The 16,415-nt window shown below is 39.5% G+C and overlaps 1 pseudogene across 1 annotated transcript in view; it reads right to left on the bottom strand.

The window, feature by feature from the left end:
* Window positions 1–13,272: 13,272 nt before the first annotated feature.
* LOC308496906 (UPF0606 protein KIAA1549L-like) overlaps window positions 13,273–16,415 on the bottom strand; it is a 40,893-nt pseudogene continuing 37,750 nt past the window's right edge. Inside the window, exon 2 of the transcript in view lies at window positions 13,273–15,631. The product of the transcript in view is annotated as a UPF0606 protein KIAA1549L-like (transcript). The remainder of the gene's footprint in view (window positions 15,632–16,415) is intronic.

Below are 16,415 nucleotides of genomic sequence, written 5' to 3' on the forward strand. Positions count from 1 at the left end.
AAAGAAAATTAAGACCTGGGGGATTTAAGTGACCTCTCAGAGGTCATATTGACAATAAAGGCTGGAGTTACAACTAAATCCTAAGTGTCTGATCTAAATTTCATTCCTTTTCCATCTCATCATCATTTCATTTGATTCAATGTAAGGTCTGCATGAATAGAATTTCTGAACAAACAAACAAACAAACAAACAAAAGCCCAAGATGCTTCAATGAGCTGGGAGTGCAGATATCTCATTGCGATTCTGATTTCAATTCTTTTGGATAAACACGCAGAGGTGGGATTGCTGGATGATATGGTAGTTCTAGTTAATTTTTTAGAATTATTGTCTATACTGGCTGCACCATTGACATTCCTAACACTAGTTCACAAGTGTTCCAGTTTCTCCACATCCTTACCAACACATTATCTGTTTGTTTGTTTTGATAATGACATTCTAATGAGCATGAAATGATATCTCATTATGGTTTTGATGTGCATTTCTCTGATGATTAGTGATGTTGAACATCTTTTTGTACACCTATTGGCCATCTGTATTTCTTTGGAGAAATGTCTGCACAAGTTTTTAGCCCTTTTTTTTTTTTTTTGGGTTTCCATTTCTCCATGTTTATTGGTAATATTCATTTTTTATTAATACATAGATATTTTAAGCTGAAGGAAGACAGAGTTTCTAGAACAAATAATAAAAGTTTTCACCTCTAGTTTAGTATTTCACACAGTCATGTGGTTAATGAATGATGCCTCTAATTCCTATATCAGTACCCTTTAGCTCTAACACACTTCCTTGCTAAATTTGTCATACAAGCTTGAGATTAACAAAGCTATGAGGGGACCAAATGAATTATCTGTTCATAATACTACTTCAATTCTATTCATAAGTACCACCCCAGTTTCTTCTGCAATTTATAAAATTAGTCTTTTTTTTTTTAAATTTATTTATTGGGGTGACAATTGTTAATGAAATTATATAATTTCAGGTGTACAATTCTGTATTACATCACCATAAATCCCATTGTGTGTTCACCACCCAGAGTCAGTTCTCCTTCCATCACCATATATTTGATCCCCCTTACCCTCATCTCCCTCCCCCTACCCCCCTTACCCTCTGGTAACTACTAAACTATTGTCTGTGTCCATTTTTTAATCAGGTGTCGTGCGGTGTGGCCTGCGGGGCCTCTGGTCCCGCTCCCCACATAAGAACTCAGGATATGGTGAGGCCAAAAAGGAACACCCACAGAGCCATAGGTAGGGGAGTCATACCACTATAGTCTCACTGGAGGCTGGGTAAGACACACGCAGTAGTAACCACATGATCTGCAGTCCTCCATTCACTTCTTTGCCTGCCAACCAACCAACCAATCAACGCAGCCCCGCAGTTACATCAGTAGCCAATTGGCTCACTGGTTACAGCTGATGGCCAACCAATCACGGTTGATGGTCATTCACTACTGGAGCCAGCACCTCCCCACGGGAGGCGAAGATCCTGCAAACTGCTCTCTGGGACTCTGTCCCCACATCAGGTTACTTGGGTTTTTTTGCTATTGAGTTGTAGGAGTTCCTTGAATATTTTGGATATTAACCCCATAACAGATATATAACATTTGCACTACCATGTCCATGCAGCATTAGCCACAATCGCCAAGAGGGAGAAACAACCTAAATATTCATTAATAGATGAATGGATAAAGAAAATGTGAAACATACACACACATTGGAATATTATTTAGTCATAAAAACGAAGTGTCATATGCTGCAACATAGATGAACCTAGCAGGCATTATGCAGAGTGAAACAGACCAGTCATATGAGGATAAATACTGCATGATTCCATCTATTTGAGGTATCTGAAGTTGTCAGACTCATTAAAACAGAAAGTAGAATGGTGGTTACCAGGGGCTGAGGGAAGGGGAGGTGGGTTGTTGCTGTTGAATGGGTATAAAGTTTCAGTCATACAAAATGAAAACGTTCTAGAAATCTGCTATACAGCATTGTGCTCATAGTTAATAATACTGTACAGTTAAAATTTTATTAAGAGGGCAGATCTCACGTTACGTGTTTTTTTTGTTTGTTTGTTTACCACAATTAAAAAGACTTAAAAATAAAAAAAGATGAAGAAAGGAAAGGGAACACTAAAATATAAAATCTATTTAACACATTCGTTGACTGCTTCTGAATACAAATCCACTGCAGATGACAATTCAGGGCTAGTCTTTGTTCTAATGATAAGCAGTTGGGGCAGTGACACAGAGAGGCCACCTGCTGAGAACAGAGCCTAAAAATGACCAGAGGTGAGATACATGCAATTAACCCTTAACCCCCTCCCACTGACCTTCACAGAGGAGCAGATTCGGTTGACTCTCTTCATGTTCATCTCTAAATGCCCTCAGAGAATATAGGTCCTAAATTCACCTCCTTTTCTGAGGGGTGAGTATGTGTATGGTTGTTCGCACTCTTGACCATCTTAAAATGAGTTAGGAGGTGAACTGTTTTCCTTTTTCTTTTTTGGTTGACAGTCAAGGAGGCCTCTGGTTTAGGAGAGTAAACTCGGTTACACTTTCAGCTACAAATGAATGGCTCTCTTAGGAAATACAGATGGACAGTACTTGGAGTCTAGAGAAGTGTGGAAAATCTGATGAAGAAGGTGTGGACCTGGCCAATGGAAAGCGTTTTGGTGGGTCTAATGATTTTGGGAAAATCTCTGCAAGGCTGGAACATTTTGCCACACATAAGTGGTTATTTCCTTAGCCTCTTCTACATTCACTGAGAGCTCTGTGTAGCCCATCAGAGAGCAAGAGAACTGAAAAACAGTCCCAATACAGGTTTGTCAGGAGAGATATTTAATGGAGGTTTTTCAAATGTATTTCATGTAACAAAGCCTGTATTTCTTTTTCATTTCAAATGAAATCTGCCTCATTCTGGTTCATTTACCTCTTGGAAACATAGTTTAATATGTTAAAAAAAAGAAAGCCCTTTGAGCCTTTTGAGGGAGTACTGTAAAGGCTTTCACCACTGCCCCCCTTCTGTAGAAGCAGGAAATCAAGTTCTGCCAAATGCAAATGAGCTCAGACTCCAAAAGGCAAAGTTTCAAAATGCAGAATGATGCAGGATTTAAGACAGCCTGCCCTGCACAGATGACATTTTGGGGTATAAGAAACCATAGAAAGGCACTGTGATATATTTAAATTTTGCAATTTTAGAAATACTAGTATGTGTAGAATGTTTTAGTAAGTTAGACTACCTTTCCTTCCTTTTCATGGTGGCTTCAGAACCTCCAGGGATTTCGGCAGAGCCTCTGTTTCTATAATAGCCTCTGTTCTGTTTTGGAATAGAAAGGCCTCTCTTGGATTCACATGTCAGAGTTGATCTAAAATAATGTCGATTGCCTGAAAGATGGCATTGACTTTGCGGAAAGAAAATAGAAGCTGGTCCATTAAAAGCTACTGCTATCCCTCAAAGGGTTAATGGAGTCAGTTCCAAAGGAGTTAGGCAACCACTGAAATAGGATAATAAATGTGACACTCTCAGACTATCAGTAGCAAATATTTGAGCTTATCAAATAACGGAGGAAGTAGTTTAGTTACAAATAAACCAATCTCTCATAAAACAAGTTTTCACACAGGGTCATTTCATTGAGCAGGAGACAGCTAGAGGCCACTCGTAGGCAGAACTCCCACTCTGTGTACACTGGTAACAACCCCTCATGATTAATGGACAGCCAGGAGGGAGGCTGCCATCCTGCAGCTCTGCTGAGACATGGAGCTGGGCTGCATATCAGCAGCACAGCCATAAACAGCATCTCAGGATTATTGCGAGGAAGTGACTCATCCTCTGGGAACATAGCTGGATTTGTGCTTGCTCTCCCTCAACACCCGCCTTCTTTCTCTTGCTCGCTCTCCCTTTTTTTCCCCTGTATAGCAGAGACCATCGTGTCCTAGAAACTATAGTAGATGTCACTGCTTGGCACTTGCTGTGCAAAGAGAGGACAAGTATGTGGGTGTGAGGGGGAGGTGGAATGCTACTCTTAAAGTAACAGGGACTGGGCTGGCGAGGGTCTCTGTGGAGGCTGTTTTCCTACAGCCTTTGACATTAATTTGTTGAATCTAATTTAGATTCCAGAAAAAGCATAAACACTGTATTAGGGTAGGAAAAAAAAATATTAGAGCTCATTGTTTCAAAGTAAAATTCTCATTGAGATTAAGAAAGAAAAATCCTGGCACGGTTTGATGAATTTAGCAAGTAAAAAGAAAAAGATAGAAAGCTGCCAGATCCTTGTTATGTGAATGTCATCTCTAATGAAACAGAAATACACATGATATTTCTATATTACGATATCATAGAAAGTTTGTTTTATTCCCCCAAGGATGATAAAAATAAAACATGGAGATTGTATGAAATACGAAAATAGAAACATAAAGCTGAAAAAATTCAACCATGATACCACCATTCGAAGGCAACCATTATGAACATTTTAGTATATTTTTTCCCAGTCTTCTTCCAACATCTTTAAAAATAGATTGTTGAGACCTTCAGCATATGCAGAATTTTGTGTCTTACTATTTTCAGCCAACATTTTAGCATAATTATGGTTCCATCATGTTCTTCAATATTTCTTTATACATAATTTTAAAGCTGCAAAATACTTATTTTGCCACTTTAATCAACATGGGCAGTTTTGGAAAGGTATACATACATGCTAAAAGCAATATTTGACTGCTTTATTTTTGAGATGTATTTATTAAAAATTATGCTTAATCTGTTTCTAATAAACATTGAAGGGAAAATTCTATGCTATTATTATCATGGTTAACTCATTAACTTTTAGATTTAAAATAAATACTCTGGCAATTGAATTTTCCACAGACCTAGAAGAGAATCAGTTCTGATCCCCTAGCCTTATAATGTACTTAACCCTACTAATGCCCTTTCTAAATGCATGAGCCCTTATTGACTAACGACCTTTGGATGTCAAGATGAATTAAAAAGTGAAGGCATGACATTTCCATTTGCCCACTTCCCCCCACTCTCTGTAGTACCTGCATTGAGAGGCATTTTGTTTATATGGTACATCTGGAACTACTTTTGATGACCATTATCTTTTCTGGGTCCAGGAACCGGACACATTTTCTCCCAATCAGCCCCAGAGCCATTATACATTTTGAACAGTAACTCCACTGTGTCTCACCAACAATGCCTCTGCCTTTCTCTTATTTAACCCGAAGTAAATGTTATGTTGTGAGTGTTTGCATAGAAATATAGCACTGACTTCCCTTAAACTATTAAACATGATTTCTGGTATAAGATGTATGTCCTTTCTGTGTTCCCAGAATAATGCCCACTAAGGGTTAAAATGCTGTGGTAGCCCATTCCGTGGGGACAGGAACCCGTGGAGACAACCGCCCCAAACATGGGATTCAGCTGGTTTCCAAATAGAGTTCCTCTAAATTGACTTTAATTTTGATCCCTATGAGACTTACGTTAAAGGACAGAAAATGGTTTCCTTTTAGAATAAAAGTCAGGCTTACCTAGAGTTTTTTTCTTGCCCCATAATAGATACAATTTAGAAGGTTTTTGTAGTTTTGAAAGCTGTTCTGTTTTCAGAATTCAAACCAAACATTAATAGGCTTCCATACATTTACTTCCTTAGTCAGAACTTATTGAAAAAGCAAATCCCAAATACTGAGGCATATTGTATTCGCAAAGTACTAAATTTTAGCTTTGTGACTCTCTTAGAGATTTTCTTTTAGGTTAATGGCAGCTCAAAGTTATAGTGAAGTCTGCAAGATGAAGAAACCAAACACGTAGACTATGGATTTGAAGAAATATTAATACTTCTCTACCTTTTTTCCTTCAAATCACTTGGAGCTAGTAAAAAAACAACAACACACACACACACACAAAACTTAGGTTGAGTAATCAATGTCTGAAGATGGAAGTATATGAACATTTATTGACCGCATACTATATGCTAAGCTTTACACACATTTAAATATTTAAATTTTATAACAATTCTTTGCGATAGGTATTGTTATCCTAATTTTATCAATTAACAAACCAAATGTGTATAATGAATAAAGTCTAGAAGGTCAGTCATCTCAAATTTTATTAGTCACAAAAGAGAATTATTCACTTTTTAATAAAGACGCTTTTTCTAGCATGTCATACAATATTAAAACATAAATAGAAAGTGAAACCCAATTGGAGGGAGGATTCTAAAAGTAAACTTATCTAAAGATACAACATTGATTTCTTCTCCTGAAAATTCAAAATTGCAATTTTTCGTAATTCCCAAGGACTATGAAAACTTTCTATTGCAGAGTGAGCAAAGAAAGTCAAGGAATAAATGAGGTTATATTTTAGTACCATAGTCTGAGATTCCCATCAACCCTCTTCAGTTCCTTCTCCTAATGAACAAACACTCCCTTTCCATTTTCCTCAATTACTGTTCTTACTCATTCTAGATCATTTGACCCAATTCTATTTCTGCGTGGACAAACACCACTTTTGTTATGGGAGCAGAGGACCTCCAGGGCCTTGGAAGGGAAGTAAAAGAAGTAAAACTTGGGGGCAAAAGAATGCAGTGACAATCACAACAGCAGCCTCTGTGTTTCGAAGGCTTTCCTGTGGCCACATTTGTGCCTGTGATTCTCACAGAATGCTGAGTGGTGGGTGTGCGGTTATTCTGATTTCCAGTAGAGGAGCTTAAGGTTCAGACAGTTTAAAATTTTTGTCAAAGGTAACAGAAAGTACTAGAATCATTATTTAAACTCTGTCAGACTCCAAAACTTTTGCTTTTTATAGTTGATAGTACTGTCATCTCACAGTTATAGTACTTTTTCTAGTACTGTCATTTATCATAGTCCAGAGACAGCTATTGGTAAGTAAAACATTGAAAGCATCCCACGGCATCATGTCTAAAAGTTAACCAAGAAAAGGATGTTATTCTCTAGGTCTTGAGAATGAGCTGAGACAATCATTTTTCTCTTTTGGATTTACAAGAAGAGCTAAGTCAGAGGAATAGACCAGCCCTTTCTCATATTGCTTCGGTTGCTACAATTCTATGTACTATGTTGACTATCTCTTCTAGCTGCATCTTCCATAAAGCATAACTAACACAGTTACTTGAAGATATAATAGTGCCCGATGACCGTAAATATACAGTTTGTCACACAATGCTATTTTTCCTAAGGTTCCTGGTGAGAGTTGCCTTAAAATTAGTGAAAGATATAATGGCCAGAGAGTCAGTTGGCTATTAGAGAACAGTATACTCTCATTGGTTTGATTCTGTTGCCTTCCTCAAATCTCAGTATATATCCTGAGATGACCTGATAGACTTAACATGACTGTGTACACATCCTGGTGTTGTCGGGAGTCAGTAATATTTCTGTATTTCTTCATATCAGATTTGCACATGTTATACCTTGCACTTGAGATAAATCATCCTTCAAATAAAATTGCTGTAATTGTTGAGTATATATATATAGTACATATATATATATACTATATAGAGATATGTATAGATATATATTGAATATATGTAGTAATAGGAGAAATATATATATATATATTTTGATCAATGTTGCTCAAGCAATAGTTCACCATATTCAGAAGTGTCTGGACGCTGATGGTAACCACGTTGAGCACCTCTTGTGATTGCAGAAGTCTAACGTGACTTGTATTCATCTTTTGTTATCTGTATATATTGGGTATTACAATTAACATGATTCTTTTCCTTTCTTACCATGTGTATACGTTTTTGGCACCCTCTGTATCCATATAGATAGCCATATAGATATCTATATAGACATCATGTTTTTATTTGAATGATATTTTTGTAAATATTAAACCAATTCATTTAAATTGTTTCCCTTAAGGAAAATTTCATTTGCCTAGTTTCAAAGATGAGCCATAGTCTATTACTTAAGGACAGGATGGAACAGGGACCTGACCCACAACAAAGCAATGGGCTTGAAAGGCAGAAGTCTCTGTGGGGAGCAGGGCTGGGAAGTGGTAAATTCCTTGAGCATACCCTTCTTCACCTAATTCCTTATACAGAACGCTTCCCTGCAGCATGCATGCGCATTAGTCTTAACATTTCAACAACAATGCCAGGAAGACCTCCATCATGGGGTCCTCTAAATTTGTACAGAAAATATCCATGCTTACTGCCTAAAGACTGGCATTTGGAAGGAGGGAAATAATGCAAAGGCAAAAGCCATCCTTTTCATTCCAGAGGATTAATGGAAAAGAAAAAGAAACATTCGCCTTTGAAAGTATAATCACTAATATTTCCTAATATTTTGGTTTTAAATAGCATCCCATCCTCACTATTGAAAATGCATTATTTGAAACAGCAGTTAACTGGCAAGAACTGAGCTAGTACCACTCCCACTTCGTGTGGTATGAAAAAGAACAGTGTGAAGAAAGAATAAACACACATGAAAAATTAGCATAGTGTGCTCACCTAAGATTCATAGGTGGCATTATTTTATATTTAGAGGTTACATTTTCTGTGGGAGTCCTTCAGATGGACATTAGCAGGTACTGACAGAGTTTAGGAAGATTGTGGGGTTCACTCTTTCACCCCATCCAGAGAAAACTGGTAAGATTAGAACACCAAGCTAATTTCTAAAACTGTTTTATTTACTTATCTCACTGCCAAAATAAGCCCCAGCCTGGATCTCCAATGAATTTCAGAACCTGTTGACAAAGCAGTGGTACCCATTGGCTAGAATCAATGGTTCTCATCCCAGGCTGTATATTACAAACACCTGGTGAGCTTTGAAAGCCACTTAAGCCCAGGCCTACAGTGAGACCAATTAAACCAGCATCTCTGGGGGCTGAAGGGGGGAATCTGGCACCATTACTTTAAAGAAAAATCTCCCCAGGTAACTATAATGCGCAACCAGGGCCAAGAATGACTTAGCTAGCTGCAAATTACTATTATCCAACAGTAGCAAGCAATTTTTATTCACTGGCTTCATACCTGAGTCAGCTGTACTTATTTGTTATAATTCAGGAAAACAAAGAGTATTTTAATCACAGAAGGATATTTTCTTTACAGAAGGATATATTGTCCATTCATTTAATGTTAAAGAAATGAAACTATGACAAGAGCACAAATTGAGGCAAAGTCAATGCTGCTTATATTTGACACACATGCTCTGGTATTTGTAAGGTAGGACTAAAACAGGGCTTCTCAACCTTGGCAGTATTGACATGTTGGGCTGGATAATTTTTTTGTGTGTGGGGTGGGGGCTGTCCCATACATAGTAAGATGTTTAGTATGATTTCTGACTTTCACTCACTAAATGCCAGTAGCACCCCCCTCCCTGTGGTGACAAACAAAAATGTCTCCAGATAATAGAACAACATCACAGGGATCCAGACATTTGCTTAAAAGAAGGAGAGGTAGGAAAAGGCGAAAGTAGGCAAACACTAATCCTGGGGGTTAATCCATTACAGTCAAAACCGCTGTCAAGATAAGTAAAATTTCTAGTCTAGCCATCCTTGACAGCTACTTCCTCCTGAGAACCTTTTCTCTTTCATTGTGACAGTCACTGATTTTAAGGAATGCAACTGTTTGTAACTCAAGAAAGCGAGATGTCAAATTGGGGGCTGTTTAGAACTCCAGGTATGGTCTGGAAAGATGACTTTAAGATGTGGTGGAATTAACAATGGCTTAGGTTTTCATAATCTCACATGCCTCCTTTTCTCTCTCCCTTTAACTCAGTATCTCTTTAGATGACAGGCATGTGCATAATTAAAACCAACCAGGGCTCAAGTCAGTTCTCTGACACTTCAAAACATATTTCATCATTGATGATTTATTCCATTTAGGAAAATAAGCTGGTTAAGCTCAATTTATGTGAAATGCATCAGAAAGATAGGAATGTTGTGATAAAAAACTTATATGTCTTGTATATGAAGACAAAGAATTATTTTTCAGTACAGATGACTTCTATCTTGGGATATTAAAATTCCAAATTGAAAATGCAATGGGGCAGTCTTTTAAATAATATTCTGTGGAGTAGCTGTAATCTAATATCACACGAAAACATGGATGGGTTAAAGGAGACTTTGAGGTCAACTGGTACAAATTCAGTTCAAGCCAGATGTATATACATCCACAGTGTATGTTCCATGATTCTTATTGTTAATTTCAAAATTGCTCTATTTTGGGAGTTGTATGGGATGTCCCCGATTAGCAGAAAAAACTTTAGTAAGTTTTGTAGCTATGTGAAAATTAGAAGCCCCATTAGTGTATAATTTGGTTTTGCGTATCCTACAGCTTTAGTGATGAACAAACAAACAAAAACTACCCTTTAACAGTAGCCCGAAGAAATTACCAGCCTTCTTGTAAGATTTCCAACAGGAAAGCCCAGCAGAGATTTTCCCTCCCTTGACAAAAAATTTAAATTATTTTCTGGGTCTCAAGAATACCTTTCCTTTTCCTCTTCTTTCTTTAAACCATATCAGAACACTTCCATTTTCTATGTATGTCCACCTCCTTCCAGCTCCATCAAGTAGACATCTACTCAGGCTCTTGAACTATGAAATCTATAAGTTGATTTACTTGGTATTTTTCACAGTCCAAGCAAAGAATAACCTAAGATTTGTTTTTTGTTTTTGTTTTTTTCAGAGAAGAAGGTGAAAGACCTCTCTTTTTTGTCCTAACTCATGGGGACTTTTAGTTTTGGGAAGTGTGCCCTGCAAGAAACATAAAAAGAAAACATTTTTTCTTTTTAACTTCTAAACTCAGTATGTTGACATTTGTACACATTTGAGTTACTATTTTTCATCATTAGAAATTTCTTAGTTTATAGATTTGTCACTTATTGCTATAAAAAAAAGCACTGTGTAAGTGTCCCTTTGTAACATTAATTTAGAAGCCTCACCATAAAACCAAAAAATTAGTGAGTAAAATAACTGACCAAAGAAATTCATCCTAATATAGTTTTATCATATCTCTAAAATTGAATTCTATATATTTAATCTTACAAGGATACTTGGATCTATTTCTATCATTTAATTTTCTGTTTTTTAGTAAAACTTCAAATATAACATGAATAAAAAATGAGAACATTTTAAGGCTCTTCGGGTTTTCCACATATAAATTTAGCCAAACTTTCAGTGAAAAGCAGTAAATCTCTTGTGGAAGGAAGGAACTCCAAATACTGAGCATTCAAAGCTAATTGACTAATCAGATAAACCTTAGTAAGACTCTGGACATTCCAGGAATATGTCTGGAAACTATCTCAATTACCAAACTCCTAAGTACAAAATGTTTCGGCCTGCTCCTTTCTGGGTTTCTGCTGACTCACATTTTCATTCACAGTAACAGTTTTCTTATGTCTACACGCACATTGCAGATGCAGCCTCCTTTCATACCACCCAATTGTGTCGTTGAGCTGATGGTCACTGCACAAAGGAAAAACAAGTTTTACAGTAATGAGTTCTTCAGGACCAAAGAGTTGCTCTGAGGATGAAATGAGGGGAGGCTGCCATGTCATTCACATGGTGCACTGTGCTGGCACTGCCACATTACAGGGTTCAGTTGGGCCCTGGTAAGGTTTAAGTCTCTGTAGATGATAGACTTGCAATGTTTATTGCAAATAATGGAATTGGTTATTATTAAATCTGTGAGTATAAAGGGACTTCTGAAAAAATGGATGAGTTTCTTCTTTCCCTCCTCATCATCCTCCCTTCCCTTCTTTTGTACATTTATTTTTATTTTTTAATTACAGTTGACATGCAATATTATATTAATTTCAGGTGTACAGTGTAGTGGTTAGGTATTTATATAACTTATGGAGTGAGCCCCCTGATAAGTCTAGTACCCCCAACACTATACATACCTATTATAATATTATTGTCTATATTCCCTATGCTCTACTTTACATTACCTTCCCTTCTTAAAGGGAGAGGCAGGATAGATGGTGGGTAAAAACTTGGACTTTGGAGCCAAGCTGCCTGACTTGAAACTCACTGTACCACTTGCCAGCTGTTGAATCTTAGGCAAACTATTTAACTTCTCTGTGACTGAGTCTGTTGATCTGCAAAACCTCTCTCTCTCTCAGAAGGTCACTGTATTAAATGAGTTAATATATGTACAACTCTTATAGCAGTATCTAGCTCCTAGTATGTACTCACTACAAAAGAAAAAAACGGTTCCCATTGTGTATCAGATGGATCTCCAACCTGTGGGATATTCTGTGTACATGGACAACACAACTCCCCTTTATGTCACCCAAGTTCAAGCCCTATTAGAGATTGATGAGCCCTTCTGATTCCCAGTCTCAATCTCCCAGGAGAGAAAATATGATTGGCCCCAAATAAGCTGGGGATCCCCCACAAATCTGAGTCTCTGTAACCATGAGGCCATGGTTCTTTAGTACGTATGGAGTTTTAGGGATCCACTCTGTTTGGGGATAGTTCTTAGCAAAAGGGGAGGTGTAAGTTGAGCAGATCCCTCAACAAGCCCTGCTACATTTTTTATACTATTTTGCTAGGACTGCCATAAAAAATACAACTGACTGGTGTCTTAAACAACAGCAACTTATTTTCTCACAGTTCTAGAGCCTGGAAGTCTAAGATTAAGGTGCTGGCAGGGTTGGTTTCTCCTGAGGCCCCTCTCTGGCTTGCAGATGGCCACCTTCCTTCTTGCTGTGTCTTCACGTGACCTTTCCCTCCCTGTGTGTACATCCCTGGTGTCCCTTCTTACAAGGGCACCGGTCCTATTGGATTAGGGCTCCACCCTTATGATTTTTTTTTCTTGTTACAGAACATTTTTTTATTTGTAGTAAGAGACACAGTGTAGGAGAATGGGAAAGGAACATTTTCCATAAGACCTAAGAGTATATTCAAGACCATTTGAAATTCAGTGGCTGGGTGAAGCTAATGGAATACGCGTATCTCAGCAGAGTATCTTCAGGCAAGTGCAGCTCAGGGGTGCAGGGACACATAACAGGATGTAAACAAAACTTGACAGGAGGCACTGAACTGTAATTCAAAATCTGGGGAAGTTCGATGACATTAGAAGAATTTCGCTGTTTAGAGGCATCACTGCAAATAAGCATGTGCTTCATCACATGAAATCACCAAATCGCTCTGTTGGACTTCTCATTGTTCCCAGGGCATATTGAGGAGTTATGAATCAGGAACAAATCCAACTTCTTTGCATTGCTATGAGCTAAAAGAAGCCAAATGAATTCTAACCCATGACGGTGGTTTCTACTGAGTTCATCATATCCGCTGTTATGATTTCACTCCATGGTCACTGCCCAGTCGCCAGAAGGTCCGTCTCTGTTTCCCCTGGACTTGGGCTATCCAGAGGCTGCCGACTTCAGGAGACAGGATTCATCGTCTGTTGCCTGTGTTTAGATTCAGTAAAGGGGCACACAGTTCTTGGTCTGGATCCAATACATGCTCGATTTCCTTTGGGCTTTCTCGTACATCTTTTTTCTTTCCGTTTGAGCCTTGTTTGTGTCTGCTATGGGGAAATCGTAATATCCCTTCCTCCTGGCTTTGAGGCGCAGCTTGTCCTGATAATACCGATGTCTAACTTCCACTTCCGGGCTTTGTTCACCTCACCGCTGAGGACTGCCGACTCTTGGCACCTGTGTGAGGTGGGGTGCACCACGGGGAGGGCAGTGGGCTTTATAGCGATCATCTGCACAGATGCAGAAGATGTGTCAAAGGGATCAGCAGCCGCCTTGCCAGAGTTGTCAAAAATAACTACTTCCTCTTCCTCACTTGCTGGCATATTTCTCTTTCCTGCCTTTTCCTTTGTCATTTTCTGCTGTGCCATTACATTCTGGGGTGAGTGCCTCCCTGAGGTGGGTTTCCCTGATTCGTTACTGATGACACAGTCATTCTCACTGGGCAACCTGCTCTTTCTCGCTTCAGTGGACTTGGCCGTCTTGATGGTGCATCCATCCTGGGAGATATCCCTTTCCTGCAAGGCAGGAGCGTCTCTAACAGGTAGTGGGAGGATCACTGTCTCCTGGGTCACAGGGTGGACCTCCTCATCTGCCTCTTGCTGGCCCAGGTGTTGTTTGGCATAAGCAAAGCCTTGCATGGGCTTTTCTCTGAGGCACATTCATCACGGTGTCTGACTTGAAGTCATTCTTGTTCTTCCGGCAGAGCATGGCCATGATGGTCATGAGGATGACCATGACCATGCTAATGGGTACCAGCACTGCAGCAATGATCCACAAGTTGTCAGTTGGGTTCTTCACCACGGGGTCAGCTTGCAGAAAGGCAACGTGATGCAGGGTCAAGGCCATCCTTTGGGAGTCAATGATGCTCAAGATCTTGGCAGCTGCAGTCCTCAGCAAAGGCTTCCCCTTGTACAGGTTGTAGTAAGCCAGGTCCTCTGGGTCCTTGGGTCCTGGCACCTGCTGCATCTTTACCATTTGCACAGTGTAGTTTCCAGGGTGATGGCCCATTTAAACCACCGGCCTTGTTGCTGGGACATCATGAACAGCTGGGCCAGGTGCTGCTCCATGACTTGGGTGAAGCTCTGGCTGTGCAGGCCCACCAGGAAATTGTCCATGCCCTGCAGCCCTGTAATTACCCAATAGTTTCTGGTTGTTTCTGATATGTCAAGGTTGGGATATGCCAGCGATTCAGCAATGGTGAGCAGCAGGTAGATGAGGTAGAACCCCACCAGCTCAGCCCAGAGCTGGTGGAAGGGGCTGTTGGTGACGATGCCATTGAAGAAAGAGCTCTGACTGCCCATCACGTACACTAAGGTGACTGTCTGGGAAGCACTGGATATGCTCATAATCTAAGCCATCAGGTTGCTTTTCATATTCGGAGCTTTCCTCTCTGCATCCCGGAAGTCCTTCTGTTCCATTGCATGAGCAAACTTGCAGGACAGTACGCTGTCGGACTGGCTCACAGACTGAAGCACTGTTTTCAGCTGGAAGTAGCCTGCAGGTAGAGATTCCATGGGGAGGCAAGTACTGCCAACGACTTCACGTTTGGGGTATGTTGCTTCAGATCTGCAGTGACATTGCAGACTCCATAAACAGCCAGCATTTTGATCACTATGGCAGGCAAGTACACCAGCCTCCCTTTGGTAGCATAATAACCCATTGTGACATTGTGAAAATGCTCCAGAGTATCCACATAAGCTGAGACATCATTCTGGTGGAAAGCCTTCCTCAATGCCTCTGTAAGCCCTTTGGCTACACTGGGCTTCAAGGTTTCACTGTTCTGCATTCTCCAGAAAGAGAACCGTTTTCAACAGGAGCTTACTTAATATCTGACACTGCAGGTTGGATGCCATTTTTGCCAGTCTTGACCATAGCTGTCGATGCAGAGGGAAGAGCAATACCTGAGTCTTCTGCCATCAGAGGTGGTAAATGGGTCACTCTTACTGGTGTGGTAATGGACGTCAAGGCTGCTGTGATTGTCAGCGGGCACGTGGCGGCTGCACTGGGCATGTCTAACCGGTGGGGTTTGGGAGGCCCATGTGCATGGCTTGTGGTTTTCTGGGGAGGTGTGCTGTGGACAACAGGCCAGGGGCAGTACCCGTATTCCTTTGCATGGCTGTATGAATGCATACGGCGTGTGCTGGTCTTGCAAACATGTAGGTTGGGGTGATCAAGAAGGCTGGATAGACTGCCCTTGGTGGTGACTTCTTTTAACCTTAATTGCTTCCTAAAGGCCCTATCTCTAAATACAGTTACATTGGAAATTAGGGTTTAAGCCTATGGAGTTTCGGGGGACACAATTCAGTCAATAACATTTGTCTTAGAAAGATAGCTTCTGTGAGGTCCTTGTCTTGGAAACTGGTGTAGAACAGGTTTGTCCGGCCTCTGGTTAAGTTTTAAACTTAAATCATTTGATGACTATAATACTAGGAGGTGGTGGGGTAGTGAATAAAATGCTTTTCAAGCTTGTTATTAAAGGTGACTTAAAGTCTTGGTAACGTGGAGGACTTCTAACAACTATACCTTTCACTTGTTGCTGAAACCAAGCCTGTTCAGGATAGGGAATTGATTGAATCTTGTTTAGGTATGTACTTGGTTTAATCAGTGATTAAAATTATGTCTATGTATTTCATATGTATTTTAATATAATTCATGCAGATTTTAAAATGTTTATGTGCTTTGATACCATATGTGCTTGATACCATAAATGCTTTGATCCAAGATGTACTCTGTTACTGAGTAGATTCAGTAACAGAAATGCATTCCACAAAGGTACAGCCCCCCGCAGGCTTTTCTTATCTGGCTGCTTAAAACACTTCTCATACTTTTTCATTTGTCTAAAAACAAAAGCCTCCTATATGTCATTATTATGTTGAGAAAGATGTCTTCTCTCCAGGTTATTTATGCTAACGTTACAAGGCTTTTCTTCAAATGGAATGAAACCTCGGTTAAGCAACAAATAAGAAAAAACAAATAT

The sequence above is a fragment of the Rhinolophus hipposideros genome (assembly GCF_964194185.1).
Source record: "Rhinolophus hipposideros genome assembly, chromosome: 4".
In the NCBI taxonomy this organism is placed as follows: domain Eukaryota; kingdom Metazoa; phylum Chordata; class Mammalia; order Chiroptera; family Rhinolophidae; genus Rhinolophus; species Rhinolophus hipposideros.